This window comes from Eubalaena glacialis, unplaced genomic scaffold (genome assembly GCF_028564815.1).
Source record: "Eubalaena glacialis isolate mEubGla1 unplaced genomic scaffold, mEubGla1.1.hap2.+ XY H_3, whole genome shotgun sequence".
Classification (NCBI taxonomy): domain Eukaryota; kingdom Metazoa; phylum Chordata; class Mammalia; order Artiodactyla; family Balaenidae; genus Eubalaena; species Eubalaena glacialis.
The window spans coordinates 589,682-607,159 of record NW_026871157.1 but is presented as its reverse complement, the minus strand read 5'-3'; positions in this window follow the sequence as shown (position 1 = coordinate 607,159).

Sequence of the window (17,478 nt, the reverse complement as noted above, 5' to 3'; positions counted from 1 at the left end):
TTCGAGCAGGACCAGAGACAAATCCTGATGGCTGGCTTGTGTTTATTCAAGGGTGTGCTGCTATGGGAATCCCCAGTGGAAAGCATGTATTTTTTAGTGATGTGATATAATGGATAGAGTATAATAGATACATTAGTGATGTGCTATTTCCTAAAGGTAAACATTTCTAGGAGACTTTGCCTATTTAAGTGTTTGCGGGGGTTTTGATAATATGAGTTGTTAGTTGTTAGCGTTTGGAATTGTTTTTACCTTTAGGACACATAATGCCCAAGAATTTGTATATATGGAAGCTAACAGCCCAGCCTCTGTCTTGAGGGTGTTGCAAAAGTGAGTGAAGGTGTTGGACCACTGCCTTCTCCATGAGTCCCTTTAAGAGAATATCGTCTGCATAGTACCACAGGTGTATATGTGAAGGAGCAGTGAATTATGGTTCTGTTGGCAGATGTTATGTGCCACAACCAGACTGTTACATAACTTATTGTAAAGCAAATGAACACATGCCTTCAAATGTGAAGGTTAACTGTGGCTATGAGGACTTGGAGATAGGAATTGAATAAAACATATTGACCAGATCTGTGACTACAAGGTAATCATGCAGAATTCTCTGGATGTCTTCAGTATTCTCAGATAATATTGGATTCTGGTGCTTTAGTTGGTGGAACCACTGTAAATTGTGATGGTTTACTGAAGGTGTCATTCACATGTATTTTTAGCATAGGTCAAATACGGCAACTGAAAGGGAGGGTAGTAGGAATTAGAACATCCTCAGGAATCAGCTCTTTAATGAGAGTGGGCCCAAATTGCCATAGTACTTTGCTTCAGAAGAGATTGCAAAGTGTTGACACAGTTTCGTATTTGATCGCACCATGAGAACTGAGGATTTTATTTTGCTCCAGTGAAGAACTTGGCTGATAATAGAGTTCTGTGCATAAAATGGAAAGAAACGGACCATCACACATGGCAACTTAGTAAGTTTAATTGTCCCAGTGGTTAAATGTAGGGCTAATTTAGATTCCTTTAATGGTGCATTCAAGTATGCCTGTAGTAAATTGGGTGTGTGTCCCATGTTTTATGAAGAGAGCACGATGCGTGGGAATAACTATAACTTGGATGCCCATGTCTAAAAGACCAATAAAGTATTCATCATTAGTTGGCTCCAATGAAGCACCAAATTTGTGTCTGAGTGATTGGCCCTAGGTGGTAGGACATACACTGGAAAGCCACCATTTTCCTAGGGGAAGTTTAGGTCATCACTAGCAGTAAGTCAGGATAAGGGATACTGGGCTGGGGTTCTCCTGTTGCAGGAACACCTCATACCCTTGTGGTGGCTGAGGCCATGGCCCAAGGGAGCTGTAACTGTGGACTGAGTTGAAATTTATATAGCACCTTGTTTAATTGTTAGACCTTCAAAGCTGGCAGGCCAGAAATTACATTGTTAGGCAGTTTCAGGCTTCTCTCAGTTACTACATGAGCTTTGGTTTATTGCCCCAGGAGAGAGGCCAAGAATTCTTTGGGCCACCTCAAGATTGGCATTTTGAAGAATTAATGAGGGGGAAGGTGGTAAGTGTGTACTTCAGAGTCTGATCAGGATCTCCTTCATGGTGAGCATACTCCAAGTCTTCCTGGAAAATGTGAAAGGATGCAATATGGGAGAGTAGAACAGCACCGTAATTAGGTGGGGCACCCTGGAGAAACAATCCTTACTCTGTGTTGAGAGGTCTGTGTTAGGCTTTGAAATAGCTTCAGAGTCTTCAGGATGTCCTGTGCACAGGCATCCTGGAGAGTCTTCTAGGGAGCATCTCTTTCAGTGGTAATAACAATAATAGTAGGATGGACCATCTTCCATGACATAAAAGCTGAATGCAAAATAATTGAAGGTTAGAGGCTCTACCTTGTAATGCTCTGACACTCTTCTCTGTCTCCTCAATTTCACCTTCCTCCTGGGGTTTGGCTCTGCTTTTACAGGGTCAACCCACGTGAGCAGGATACACTTTTGTCTTGCGTAAGCATTGACAGAGGAAACTTCATGACTCCCTTAGTAAGGTGCACATTTTAGGGTTTCAGGTTAGACTGGCTGTTAGTCTCACTTCATGATCTGAGAGCCATGATTCAGGCTACATGGTAAAGAAGAGTACAGACTCATTTCCAATTGTCTTTTTAAACAAAATCCCAGATAATGAAGTCTCAAGATGGGTGAAATTCCTCATCTCTGTATCTCTGGCCTGTCCTCAACAGTTTTTACACATGAAAAATATATCAGATTAACTAGTAGTCTTCTGTGGCTCTGCTCACAGCTGGCTGCTTCACTTTAGATTGTCCCAATCAACCTAAGAGAGATTTGGCTCAACATCAGGAGAGTCAAGATACCCTCTGTTTTGGTAATGTCTTTGATCCCCTTAGATTTTAGCAAAAGATCCCTGGCACTCTAATATGCAGCAGCAGTAAATTCCAGACACATTGGCTTGAATTTTTTGCACTCCTCAGGGAGTTTATAACTTGAGCACATGCTTTTGGAGGAACTAATTTTAGGAGAAGGCCTCCGACTCCTTTTCTCTCCATGAGTTTTTGTGCCTCTAGTCTCCATGGATGGAATCCCACATGTCACACCAGACCAGGGGATAGGGCACATTGAAACAGGCAAATCAACAACATAACAGATGGCAGCTATGACACCATTGTCCCTGCTGGTGTGTCATTGCTAGTCTGTGAGGGGAGTGTCCTTATACTAATTCTGTTTGGGAGTCCTAAACAACCCAGAGGATACTCTCCCACCATTTCTGGACCAGTCTATAAATTGTCTCCGTACTTTTACAAAGATAAATCATCAAAGGTTGTCTGAGTAAAGTGATGCATGGTCTAGATAGTGCTGTGTGGTTGGCTGATTAAGCCTGTCATAAGACACTTGGAGAGAAGTACCACCCCACTCCCTTTTGGGTATCAGTAACAAGATGAAGTGTCTCAGAATTTTGTCCACCCTGATCTCAAAATTACCAGTAACAAGATGGGTTGTCTCAGAGGAACACATGGGGAAAACCCTAATTAAAAGTTTCACAATTTTGAGTGAGAAGGTGAGGCAACAGCTGTACAAACAACAAACTGAAGCAGTGGTCAAAGCACAAAAATGGCAGCAAACAGTGGTGCCTGTGCAAGTGGCATCTGCTGTCTGGCAAAACCCACATATAAAGCAAGAGCAGTGTAGCGGCATCTCTTCTCGGTCTAGGGCCACTCCTTCAAGTTCACTATGCCAGTTGCTTTCATCATAGTTTAATTTTGATTAAGATATAGGGAGCCCAAACATAGATCAAGGAGAAATCTTGATTTGATCTATGTTCTCTTGAAATCTTAGAAGTTTCCCACACACAGCTCCCCGGGGAAAACAGTATACCATGCAGAACAATGTGGGAAAACACCGGGGTCAGTCATGACGCAGAAGGAGAGAAAGAGAGAGAGAGAGGGAAAAACTATGGGCGAGCACTCTGCTATGATTTCCACAGGAAAGAGGAGGCAAAGCAAGAAAAGATGCTCTGGATTATTTAGCACTCTTTAAAAGTAGTGCTCCTGTGAACTCATACTTGAATAATAGTGTGGGGAAGACCAGGTGAACATCTCATGTCCCTAATAAAGTTGACAGCCATCTTTAAATGTTAAAGCATGATAAAGCATCAATTTACAGAAACCATACAAGCATAATTAATATAATTACAATCATTGTTTAATTTGATTTTTTTATCGAGTACTAAGTGTTCTTTATATTTTCTAGACACTAGTCCTTTGTCAGATATGTGGTCTGCAAATATTTTCTCTCAGCTTGTAATTTGTCTTTACCTCTTCATATAGTCCTTTGCAGAGCAAAAGTTCATTTGGATGAGGTCCAATTTTTTCTTAATGAATCATTTGGTGTCAAGTCAAGAATTCTTTTCATAGCTCTTGTTGGCAAAGATTTTTCTTCCCATTTTATTTTCTAGAAGTGTATAGTTTTACATTTAATTATGTGATCTACTTTGAGCTAATTTTTAGTAAGATGTGAGATTTGGAGGGACAATCATTTTCCCTATGGACACCCAACTGCTCTAGCACTATCTACTGAAGACTTAACTCCATTCAAGTGGAAGTGGTTTTGCAATACTGTAAAAAAAAAAAAATCATTTAAGTATTTTTTGGAGTTATTTCTATTTATTCTTTTAAAATTTATTATTATTTGAAAGGACATTATTAGTGCAGAGTGATGGAGATTCATGAAAGGAATTATTGGCATAGAGACTGTGGCATGAGAAATTTCAGAGGCCTCTCCAAGGGTGCAGCAACAATAGTATGATGGCACTCTTGGCATGCAGGAGAAGGCAATTCTGAATTGTCGCAGAAAACCAGCTCCGGAATTATACACGTCAGTGTTTGATAAAGGAATTTTTCCTCCTGGATGTTCCAAACTCTTTCCATTTATTCTGGAGGCACTGGACATGTCTGAGGCACCCTGGGCTGAGATCAAGCCTTACAAAACAATGGTCATAACCACCACAAGGACCACTTTTAGAATTAGGAGCAACAGGATGTGCACTTGGTGAGACTAAAGAAACTCTTTGGATCTGTGTGGAGCAGCATGGATGGAACTATATCCTCTATTTTTAATAAAGTTATATCATAAGACTTAATATCAAAAGTATAGTTCCTTTCACTTTATTAATCATTTCAAGATTATCTTAGCCATTCTAAGGCCTATGGATTTCTGCATAAATATTATTTTATTCTAGTTTTTATTGCAGTAAAAATACTTAACTAAATCAACCTCAACAAAATTTTAAGTATACAATGTCATATTGTTACTATAGACACAATGCTGTGCAGCAAATCTCTAGAATTTGTGCATCTTACATAACTGACAACTGGTATAGCTGAATAGCAGCTCTGCATTTTCCATTCTTCCAGTCCAAGAAAACCACCATTTTACTCTGTTTCTATGACTTAGACTATAGATACCTCGTATAAGCACAATCATGCAATATTAGTCCTTCTGTGACTGGCTTATTTCACTAGCCACAGTAATGCATGTCATCACATAAATATGAAACATAAATTTCTTCTGTTTGAAGGCTAAATATAATGTTCAATTATGTGTATGTAACACATCCATTCAACCACTGATGGACATTTAGGTTGTTTTTATATCTTGGCTGTTGTGAATAATGCTGCAATAAACATGGGAGTACATATATCTCTTCAGGATTCTGATTTCAACTCCTTGGGACATATATCCAGATGTGGGATTGCTGGATCATATGATAGTTGTATTTTTCATTTTTGAGAATCCCCATACTGTTTTTCATAATGCTGCACCTTTTTACATTCCCACCAACAGTGTCCCTGGCTTACAGTTTCTCTATATCCTCACCAACAATTGTTTTTCTTCTATTCACAATAACTGTCTGACAACTGTGAGGTGATATATCATTGTAGTTACAATTTGCATTTCCCTCTTTAGTGATGTTGAGCACTTTTTCATGTCTCCGTTGACCATCTGTATGTTTTCTTTGGTAAAATGTCCATTCACATAATTTTCCCATTTTAAAATCTGGGTTATTTTTGTTTTTTGCTATTGAGTTCCTTACATATTTTGTATATTAATCCCTTATTAGATATGTGTTTTGAAAATATTTCTAATATTTGAAAATATTAGATATGTGTTTTGAGAAATATTTGCCTTTTTATATTGCTGTGTCTTTCGCTATGCAGAACTTTTTTAGTTTGATGTTTTCTCTTTTATCTCGTTTTAATTTGTTGCCGGTACCTTGGGTGTTATATCCAAGAAGTCATTACCAAGTCCAATGTTTAATGCTTTTTTCCTATATTTTCTTGTAAGAGTTTACTTAAAGTTTCATTTTTCACTGCTTAATTCATTTCAAGTTAATTTTTGTGATTGTGTGTCATATGTATTTGTATGTAAGTTTTGTGATTGTATGTATATATATTATTGTGTATACGTATGACATACAATCACAAAAATTAACTTGAAATGAATATATATATCATTGAATTATATATATATCATTGAATTATATATATGTATGTATATAAAATTCTCTACATTTTATCTCTCTCAAAAAAAAAAAAAAGAGAGAGATGGAGACAATACTCGAAACTAAGAAGAAAACAGAAAAGAGGTACTACATCTCCTATATATTTTTTAACTTGAAGTACAGTAGTGTTAGTTTCTGGTGTAGAGCAAAGTGATTCAGATATATATATCAGATTATTTTCCATTATAGGTTATTACAAAAAAGTTTTTTTTTTTAACTGATGAAATTCTTTATTTCACTTTTGGGTTTTTCTACTCACCCTGATTATTCTGTGTAAGGTGGAAACTAGAACTGTTTAAGAGATAAACACAAATCTAGTATATCAATAACTGGGTTTTTTCTTTTTGACTGTAGTATTGAATGTAATTTCCCTGTGCTATACAGTAAATCTTTGTTGTTTATCTATTTTATGCATGGTGCTGGTATCTGTTAATCTCATACTCCTAATATATTCCTCTTCCACCCGCCCTGACCTTTCCTCTTTGGTAACCATAACTTTGTTTTTTGTGTCTATGGGATTGTTTCTGTTTTGTAAATAAATTCATTGGTATTACTTTTTAGATTACACATATAAGTGATATTATATGATATTTGTCTTTGTCAGACTTGCTTCACTTAGCATGACAATCTCTATGTTCATCCATGTTGCTGCAAATGACATTATTTCATTCTTTTTAATGGCTGAGTAGTATTTCATTATATATAATATATATTATGTATTATATATCACATCTTCTTAAACCAATTATCTGTTGATGGGCACTTGGGTTGTTTTCATGTCTTGGCTATTGTAAATAGTGCTGGTATGAACATAGGGGTGCGTGTACCTTTTTGAATTAGAGTTTTTATCTTTTCCAGATATATACCCAGGAGTGGATTGCTGAATTATATGGTAGCTCTCGTTTTAGTTTTTTAAGTAACCTCCATACTGTTCTCCATAGTGGCTACACCAGTTTACATTACCACCAACAGTGTAGGAGGGTTCCCTTTTCTCCACACCCTCTCCAGCATTTGTTGTTTGTAGATTTTCTCATGGTACCCATTCTAACCAGTGTGAGGTGATACCTCATTGCAGTTTTGATTTCTTTAATAATTGTCATTGTTGACAATTGTGTGGCCATCTGTATGACTTCTTCAGAGAAATGTCTATTTAGGTTTTCTGTGCATGTTTTGATTGTGTTGTTTTTTTTTTTTTGATACTGAGTTGAATGAGCTATTTGTGTATTTTGGAAATTAATCCTTTGTTAATTGCATTGTTTGCAAATATTTTCTCCCATTCCATAGGTTGTCTTTTCATTTTGTTGATGGTTTCCTTTGCAGTGCAAGTTTTTAAGTTTGATTAGGTGCCATTTGTTTGCTTTTGCATTTGTTTCTTTTGCCTTGGGAGACTAATCTCAGATAATATTGCTACAATTTATGTCCAAGAATGTTTTGCCTTTGTTCTCGTCTAAGACTTTTATGGTGTTATGCATTATATTTAGTTCTTTAAAATACTTTGAGTTTATTTTTGTATGCAGTGTGTTCTAACTTCATTGATTTACATGCAGCTTTCCAGATTTTTCAACACCACTTGCTGAAGAGACTGTCTCATCTCCATTGCATATATTCCCTCCTTGGTCAAGGATTAATTGACCATAGGTGTATGAGTTTATTTGTGGGCTCCCTATTCTGTTCCACTGATCTATATTTTTGTTTTTGTGCCAATACCATGCCGTTTTGATTAATGTAGCTTTGTAGTATTGTCTGAGGTCTGGGAGGGTTATGCCTCTAGCTTTATTCTTTTTCCTCAGGATTGCTTTGGCAAATCTGGATCTTTTGTGGTTCTATGTAAATTTTAGGATTATTTGTTCTAGTTCTGTGAAAAGAGTAATGGGTAATTTGATAGGGATCACATTAAATCTGTAGGTTGCTTTGGGTAATGTGTCCATTTTAACAATATTAGTTCTTCCAATCCAACACCATGAGATATCTTTCCATTTCTTTGAATCATCTTCAATTTCCCTTAACAATGTTTTACAGTTCTCAATATCTAGGTCTTTCACCTCCTTGGTTACGTTTATTCTTAGGTATTTTTTTTTTATGCAATTTGAAATGGGATTGCTTTTTTACTTTCTCTTTCTGATATTTCATTGTTAGTGGAAAGAAATGCAACTTATTTCTGTATATTAATTTTTTATCCTGCTACCTTGGTGAATTATTTTATTAGTTTTTGTGTGAGTCTTTAGGGTTTTCTATAAAGGGTATCATGCTACCTGCATGTAATGACGGTTTTATCTCTTTCCTTCCAATCTGGATTTTACTTATTTATTTTTATTTTCTTTCTTTTCTTTTCTTTCTTTTCTTTCTTTTTTTTTTCTTGCCTGATTGCTGTGGCTAAGTCTTCCAATGCTATGTTGAACAGAAGTGGTAAGAGTGGGCATCCTGGTCTTGTTCCAGAATTCAGCAAGAAGGATGTCATTTCTCACTGTTGAGTATTATGTTGGCTCTGGGTTTGTCATAAATGACTTTTATTGGGTTGAGATATGGTCCCTGAATGGATGTTCGAATTTATCAAATGTTTTTTCTGCATATATTGTGATGATCATGTGGTTTATTTTTTTCTTTTGTTGATGTGGTGTATTACACTGATTAATTTGCATATGTTGAGCCATCCTTGTGACCCTGGAATCAATCCAACTTGATCATGGTGCATAATCCTTTTTATGTATTGTTGGATTCAGTGTGCTAATATTTTGTTGAGGCTTTTGCATCTATGTTTATCAGAGATATTGGCCTGTAATTTTCTCTTTATGCAGCATCTTTGTCTGGTCTTCCTATCAGGGTGATGGTGGTTTCATAGAGTGACTTTGGGAGTGTTTCTTTGTCTTCAGTCTTTTGGAATAGTCTGAGAAAGTTAGTTAGGACTTCTTTGTATGTTTGGTAGAATTCCCCAGTATAGCCATCCCATGCTGGACTTTGCAGGGAGTTTTTCCTCACACATTCTAGTTCACTTCTAGTGATTGATCTGTTCAAATGATCTGTTTCATCTTGACTCAATTTTGGCAGGCTGTGTGTTTCTAGAAACTTGTCCATTTCTTCTAGGTTGTCCAATTTGTTGGCATGTAATTGTTTGTAGTGTTTTTTCTTTCTTTCTTTTCTTTTCTTCCTTTCTTTCTTCCTTCCTTTCCTTCTTTCTTTCTTTCTTTCTTTCTTTCTTTCTTTCTTTCTTTCTTTCTTTCTTTCTTTCTTTCTTTCTTTCTTTCTTTCTTTCTTTCTTTCTTTCTTTCCTTTCTTTGTTGTTTTATTTGTTATTTTATTTGGGTCTTCTCTCTTTTCTTCTTGGTGAGCCTGGCGAGAAGTTTCACAAAAAAATTTTTTTTATCCTTTCAAATATCAGCTCTTGGTTTTAGTGAACTTTTCTAGTTTTATCTCTATTTTATTTCCTCTCTGATATTTATTACTTCCTTCCTTCTGCTGACTGGGGGTTTTGTTTTTTCTTCTTTTTCTAATTCTTTTAGGTAACAGGTTAGGTTGTTTATCTGAGAGTTTTCTTGTTTGTTGAGGAAGTCCTGTGTTGCTATTCCCTCTTAGAATGGTTTTGCTGTATCCCATAGATTTTCTAAGGTTGTGTTTTCATTGTCATTTGTCTCAAGGTATTTTCTGTTTTCCTCTTTGATTTAAGCATTGACCCACTGGTTTTTCAGTAGCATGTTGTTTAGTCTCCATGTAATCTTTTTTTCTTTCTTGTTTTTCTTTCTATGGTTGATTTCTAGTTTCATAGCACTGTGTTCTATGCATGCTTGAAAAGAATGTGTATTCTTGTTTTGGATGTAGTGTCCTGCACATATCAATTAAGTCCAGCTATGCTACTGTGTTATCTAGGATCTCTGTTACCTTATTAATTTTCCATCTAGAAGGTCTGTCCGTTGATATCAGTGGGGAGTTAAGTCTCCTACAATTATTGTATTCCTGTCCATTTCTCACTTTTTTTCTGTTAGCATTTTTTATGTATTTAGATGCTCCTATATTGGGTGCATATATGTTAACAAGCATCATATCCTCTTCTTGTATTTATCCCATTGTCATCATATAGTGTCCTTCTTTGTCTTTCATTATGGACTTTGATTTAGAGTCTATTTTGTCTGATAAGAGTATCGCTACCCTCACGTTCTTGTCACAACCATTTACATGAAATATTTTTTTTCATCCCCTTTCATCTGTATCTTTCACCCTAAAGTGAGTCTCTTGTAGGCAGCATGTTGTAAATTCTTTTTTTCTTTTTTCTTTCTTTCTTATTTTTTTTAAGAAGAATCCAATTTGCCACTCTATGTCTTTTGATCAAAGCATTTAGTCCATTGACATTGAAAGTAATTATTGATAAATATGTATTTATTACCATTTTAAACCTTTTTCCAGTTGATTTTGTAGCTCTTTGTTCCTTTCTGCTTCTGTTTTTCTTTTTGTGGTTTAATGCTTTTCTTTTGTAATATTCTTGAGTTCCTTTCTTTTTTGTTTTTTGTGAATCTATTGTATGCTTTTTGATTTGAGGTTACCCTGGTTTTTAACTATGTTAACCCATAACTGTATCTTCTTGCTTTAGACTGATAGCCACATAAGCTCAAATACATTCTAAAGGAGTACATTTTTTAACTCCCTTTCCCCACATTTTGTGATTTTGATGTGCTCGTCTACATCTTCATGTTTATTCTTTTGTTGTTAATTGTAATTATAATCACATGGACAATTTTTTGTTTGTTTTTTCACTCTATGAACTGACTTATTTAAGTGATCAATCCTTTTGTAGTTTTGCCTTTCCTATTGTGTTATTCCCTTTTCTATAGATTCTTGCTTCTTTCTACTTACAGAAGACTTTTCAATATTCTGTTCCTGTCGAGAAATCAGCTGATAGCCTTGGGGGGGTTCACTTGTAACTGACTCTTTGCTTTTCTCTTGCTGCTTTTAGGAACCTCTCTTTATCTTTAACTTTTGCCATTTTATTTATGGTGTGTCTTGGTGTGGGTCTGTTTAAGTTCATCTTATTTGGGACACTGTGCTTTTCATACGTGGATATCTGTTTCCTTCTTTAAGTTTGAGAAGTTTTCAGCTTACAACTTCTTCAAGTACATTTTCAATCCCCTTTTCACTTCCTTCTGCACTAGAACCCCTATTATGTGTAGGTTGTATGCTTTATATTATCCCGTGTTCTTGTATATTGATTTCTTTCTTTCTTTTCTTTTCATTTTTTTCACTTGTCTTTCTGTCTGCTGTTCTGATTGGGTAAATTCCCATTATTCTATCTTCAAGACCACTTATTTTTTCTTCTGCATTATTTAGTCTGCTATTCATTACTTTTAGCTCAATTTTTATCTTGGCAGTTGAGTTGTCTACCCTTTATTGTTTCCACTTTATAATTTCTACTTTCTTGTTACAGTAATCTGCATTTCTATTGATGATCTTCCTTAATTACTTTAGCATTTTTATTATCTCCTTTTTTAACTCAGGGTCTAGTAGACTAGAGAGGTCTGTTTTACTGTTTTCTTTCTTTCAGGGGATTTCTCTTGTTCTTTTAACTGTTAGCTGTTCCTCTGCTTTTCTATTTTACTTTATTTTCTCTGTCTCTATGAACTTAGGAGAAACAGTTATCTACCATAGTCTTGAAAGGCTGTTTTTATGTCAAAGTGTCCCTGTGTGAGTCTAATATTTTCAGTGCAAGGGATGTTTTTGGTAAGGATACTTACCACGTCTTTTCTTGGAGCATGCTGGCAATTCTCCTTTTGCTAGGGGTGTGCTTAGTGTTGTGGTGAACAGAGCCTGAACTAGATGTTGGACAGGGCTTCCTCTTTGCTCAGTGGCTGTCACAGGACAGGGATGGGTTCTGCTCCCCATTTGTTGGAGTAGAAGCCATTTAAATAAGTAATAATTGGCCATTTAAATATCTTTTTGGAAAATTTTCTATTCAGGTTCTTTCCCCATTTTAAAATAGCATTACTACTTTTTGCTATTAAGTTGTATGAGTTCTTAATATTTTGAATATTAATCCCTATCAGATATAGGATTTGCAAATATTTTCTCCCATTCCATATATTGCATTTTCATGTTGTGTATAGTTTCCTTTGCTGTGCCAAAGACTTTTTTGTGTGATGTAACCCTACTTGTTTTTTATTTTGTTGCCTCTCATTTTGGTGTCATATCAAAAAAAAATCATTGCTTAGACATGTCAAGGAAATTTTAGCCTATGTTTTCTTCTAGGAGTTTTATGGTTTTAGGTTTTCCATTTAAGACTTTAATTGGTTTTTAGTTTATTTCTGAATGGAGTAATATAGAGGTCTAGGCTCATTATCTTATATTTGACTATCCAATTTTACCAGCACTATATTTCTCCATTAAGTATTCTTGACTCCTTTGTCAAATCTTACTTGACAGAATTTACATGTGTTTATTGGGGACCCTAATTATGCTTCATTGGCCTATGTATATTTATGCCAATATCATACTGTGTTGATTATTATACCTTTGTACTATAGTTTGAAAACAGGAATTTTGATGCCTCCATCTTTGTTCTTCTTTTTCAGGATGGCTTTGGTTATTCAGAGACCTATGCAGTTCCATAAAAATTTAAAGATTCTTTTTACATTAATATAAACTGCCAGTGCAATCTTGATAGGAATTGCAAAGGATATATAGATGACATTGGGTAATATGAACATTTTAATAATATTAATTCTTACAATCTATAAACGCAAGTTATGTTTCCATTTATTTGTGTCTTCTTTAGTTACTTTTATCAAAGTGTAGTAGTTTTCAATATAGAGACTTACATTCTTGGTTAAATTTATTTCCAAGTGTTTTATTGTTTATGATACTAGGGTAAATGGATTAAGATTTTTTCAGATAATTTATTGATAGTGGATAGATCCACTACTGATTTTTGTATATAGCTTTTGTATTTAGCAAATGTACTGAATCCGTTCATTAGATCTAACAGTTTTTGGTGGACTCTAAGATTTTTATATATCTAAAATTATGTTATATGCAGATAGAGACAATTTTACTTCACTGCTTGCAATTCTAACCCCCATTTTCTACTGTTCAACACAAACTGCTGAATTCCATTTGCTAGTATTATATTGAAATTTTTTGCAACTATATTCATTGAGAATATTAGTCGTAGCTGTCTTTTCTTTTAGTGCCATTATATGGCTTTGATATCAATGTAATGCTGGCCTCACATTTTGTTTGAGAGTATCCTCTTCTGTTCAGATTTTTGGAAAAGTTTGCAAACAATTGGTATTAATTCTTTAAATGTTTGGTGAATTCACTGATGAAGCCTTCTGGCCCTGAGTTCTTTTGTTGTAGTTGAAAGATTTTTGATTATTGATACAATCTCCTTATTTGCTATTGGTCAGCTAGGATTTCCTCTTTCTTCCTCATTCAATCTTGGCTGGTTGTATGTTTCTGAGAATTTATCAATTTTGTATCAGTTGTCCAGTTCGTTGGCATATAGTTGATCCTAATAGTTTCTTATGATTCTCTATATTTCTGTAGTATCAGCTGTAATGTCTCCACTTTTATTTATTACTTTGTTGACTTAGGTCCTCTCTTTTTTCTTTGGTAAGTCTAGGTAAAGTTTTGCCAATTTTATTTATCTTTTCAAAGAACCGATTCTTAGTTTTGTTAATCTTTTCTATTATATTTCTGTTTTTAAAGTTCTGCTCTAGTCTTTATTATTTCTTTTTCTGCTACTTTGCCCTCAGTTTGTTCTTCTTTTTCTAGTTCCTTTAGGTATCATGTTAGGTTGTTTATTTAAGAAACTTCTATTTTCTTGATATATGCCTTTTTAGCTATAAGCATTTCTCTTAGAACTGTTTTTGCTGCATTCCATAAATTTTTATATATTGTTTCTATTTTTGTTTGTCTCAAGGTACTTTTTATTTCTGTAACTTTTTTCTTTGATCCATTGGTTTTTCAGGAGAATGTTTAATATTCCGTATTTCTAAGCTTTCCAGTTTTCCTTCTTTTATTGATTTGTAGTTTTATATCATTATGGTCAGAGAAGCTACTTGGCATGATTTCAGTTCTTGAATATGCTAAAACTTGTGTTGTGCCCTAACATATGATCTATCCTGGAAATGTTATGAGCTTGATAAAAATGTGTATTCTGCTGCTGTTGGATAGAATTTTCTGCACATATCTGTTATGTTCATTCGATCCATAGAGTTGTTGAAATCTGCTACTCTTTTTTTTTTTTTTTAATTATTTATTTATTTATGGCTGTGTTAGGTCTTCATTTCTGTGCGAGGGCTTTCTCTAGTTGTGGCAAGCGGGGGCCACTCTTCATCGCGGTGTGTGGGCCTCTCACTATCGCGGCCTCTCTTGTTGCGGAGCACAGGCTCCAGACGCGCAGGCTCAGTAATTGCGGCTCATGGGCCCTGCTGCTCTGTGGCATGTGGGATCTTCCCAGACCAGGGCTCGAACCTGTGTCCCCTGCATTGGCAGGCAGATTATCAACCACTGCACCACCAGGGAAGCCCTCTGCTACTCCTTTATGATTCTCTGTCTGGATAGTGTATACATTGTTGAAAGTCAAGTATTAACCTTACTTACTATTATTATATTGCTGTTTGTTTCTCCTCTTAGTTCTGTCTGCATTTGCTTCATATATTTAGGCATTCCTAGGATGAGTGCATAAATATTTTCAATTGTTTCATGTTTTTGATTAATTGACCCCTTAATATTATATATAAGCCTTCTTTGTCTCTCTGTTCCATTTTTAGTTTAACATCTATTTCATAATGTAAGTATGTTATATTAAAATATAATAAAATATGTTATTTTATGATATAAGTGTGTTACTCCTGTTTAGGTTTCATTGTTGTTAAAATTTGCTTGCATACTTTTGGAACGTGGCTTTTAATCCACTCAGCCATTGCAGGTCTTCAGAGATTTTAATTCATTTTTGATTAAAGTAATTACTGATAGGCAAGTTGCATAGTGGTAGGTACTATTTGCCATTTTGTTAATTGTTTTCTGACTCTTTTGTAGATCCAGTCCTTGCTTTTTATTCTGTTGTCTTCATTTGTGATTTGGTGACTTTTTGTGTCATTATGCTCTTTACCATGTTTTTTTGTGTAACTCTAATGGGGTTTTTCATAGTGCTTACCACAGGGCTTAAAATAAAAAAATCTTAAATTTTCTAAAGAGTATTTCTAAACTTTACACTTTTATGTCTGTTTCCCTTTACATTTTAGATTAATGATGTTACAATTTACATAATTTTTATATTGTGTATCCAATAACAGAGTATTGTAGTTATGGTGATTTTTAATGTGTGATTTTTTTTCTTTCAGGTAAACCTGTTAGAGAATTACACACCACCATTATTATGTTAGAAAATCCAATTTTGACTCTATGTTTACTATTACCAGTGAGTTTTACATTACCTTCAGATTTTTTTTACAATTTTAATTAGTATACTCTTACACTGACTAAAAGAACTCTCTAAGGCAGGTCTAGTGATAATGAATTTCCTCAGCTTTTGATAATTTGGGAAAGCCTTTATCTCTCCTTTATGTTTGAAGAGTAGCTTTGCCAGGTATAGTATTCTTGGTTGACAGTTGTTTTTTTTTTTTTCCCTCTTAATATTTAAATATATTATCCCATTTTCTCCTGGCCAGAAAAGTTTCTATTGAGATATCCACTGATAGTGTTGGGCAAGTTCCCTTGTATGTACCATTACCATGGTGCTTTTGTCTTTTGCTTTTAAAATTATTTCTTTGTCTTTGACTTTTGACATTTTAATTATATTACATTTTTATATAGCCCTATTCATGTTTAACCTACCTGGAATCCTTTGGGACTCATAGATCTGAATGTCCACTTTTCTCCCCACACTGAGAAGTTTCCGATAATTACTGCTTTAAATATATTTTCTCTCTCTCTCTTTCTCTTCTGTCTGTGGAATCCCCCAAATAGAGATACTGTTTCTTTTGATTTGGTTCCATAACTCCCATACGTTTTATTCATTTTTTTAATTCCTTTTCCCCCCCTTTTTGCTCCTCTGGCTGGATAAATTTAAATGTCCTGTCTTCCAGATCGTTGATTCTTTCTTTTGCAAAACTAATTTTACTATTGTAGACGTCTATTGAATTCTTCGGTTCAGTCATCTTATTCTTTAGCTCTAGGATTCTGTTTGGTTTTTAAATATTTTCTCGTAAGTTATTGTCCTCATTTTTTCATGCATTATTTTCCTAATTTTATTTAGTTGTGTATCAACTAAATAGACAACTATTTAGTTTTATTGTAGTTCACTAAACTTCCTTAAGTGAATTATTCTGAATTCTTTGTCTGAAAGTTCATAGATCTCCATTTCTTTATGATCAGTTACTGGAGTTTATTAGTTTCTTCTGATGACATAACTTACCTAGAGTTTTTTTTTTTTTTTTTTTTTTTGTGATCCTTGATTCCTTATATTGATATCTGCACATTTGAGTAATGAGGCTCCTCTTCTATACTTTACAGGTTATTTTTGGCAGACATAGTTCTTCACCAGTTAGCTAAGTTTGGGTTTCTGGGAGTCTCTGCTTGGGTATGTGCCACCTGTTATTATGGTCTATGGGGCATGACAACTCTTTCAGCTCTGCTAACAAAGATCAGCATTGTGCAACTGGCTGAGAAGAGTTGGATAGGACTGCTGGTAGTCTCCCTACCCAAGTGAGGTTGTTAGGATAGGCCACATATTTTCCTGGATTCTCTGATCAGGCTTACTAGATAGTTAGGACTGAGTACTCTATTCAGTAGTTGATGGGGTATGAATTAGCTTCCATACTCTAGTAGGGCAGCAAGATGGTTCCCAGGACCTGTACAGCTTGTTGTATGGGGACCAGCGTGTATGGCCAGAATGTGAACTAAATTCCCTCATTGGATGAGGCCATAAGTTTTGCAGGTGGGGAAGCTGCAGGCTCTGTTCCCGTTTTGAGTGCCACTGCCTGAAGGGCTGTTGAATGGGCTATGCAGATTCCCAAGTAAGGTTTCCTGGCTGGACATGTTTAAGGCTATGTTCAGTGAAAAGCATGGATACAAATGAGATTCCTTACCTAGGTACAGCAGGAGAAGCAGCTCTAATGCCAGTAAATTCATTTGTGTATTGCCTTAAATCAAGCAGACTTTCACCCCAAGTTCCTTAACTGAACAGAGACACTGGCTTTGCTCTGCAAACTGTTGGCTCCACCCACCCACCCCTTGGCTCAAGAGCCACTGAGCTACAGCAGGAGTTGTCTTCAGCCCTTCTGGTCATATGGTGTGGGAAAGCATTCTCCACAGCGGGTGGGCAATGTCTTGTCTCACTTGCCTGTGTGGGAGGTGGAGAGTCTACTTCAGACAACTCTCAATTTTTCCAACAGACTTTCTAGCTGGGAGGGGCCAGGAGCTA